Source organism: Theobroma umbraticum, unplaced genomic scaffold (genome assembly GCF_002168275.2).
Source record: "Theobroma umbraticum cultivar Fairchild unplaced genomic scaffold, ASM216827v3 scaffold_182.0, whole genome shotgun sequence".
Lineage (NCBI taxonomy): Eukaryota > Viridiplantae > Streptophyta > Magnoliopsida > Malvales > Malvaceae > Theobroma > Theobroma umbraticum.
Window position 1 is genome coordinate 401,432 of NW_018397291.1, and position 332 is coordinate 401,763.

Sequence of the window (332 nt, forward strand, 5' to 3'; positions counted from 1 at the left end):
CATCAAACTTGATGCAGATGAGAAGGGAAAAAATGTTGATCAAAAACTTTATAGAGGTATGATTGGATCTTTACTCTATTTAACTACTAGTAGACCTGAAATTTAATTTAGTGTATGCTTGTATACTCGATTTCAATCTCAACCCAAAGAGTCACACCTTACAGCAGCAAAAAGAATCTTCAGGTACCTCTTGGACACACAAAGTTTAGGATTATGGTGTCCTAGAGGAACATCCTTCGCTCTTATTGGATATTCAAATGCAGATTATGCTGGAAGTAGAATAGATAGAAAAAGCACTAGTGGCACATGCCAGTTTTTAGGGGATATGCTTG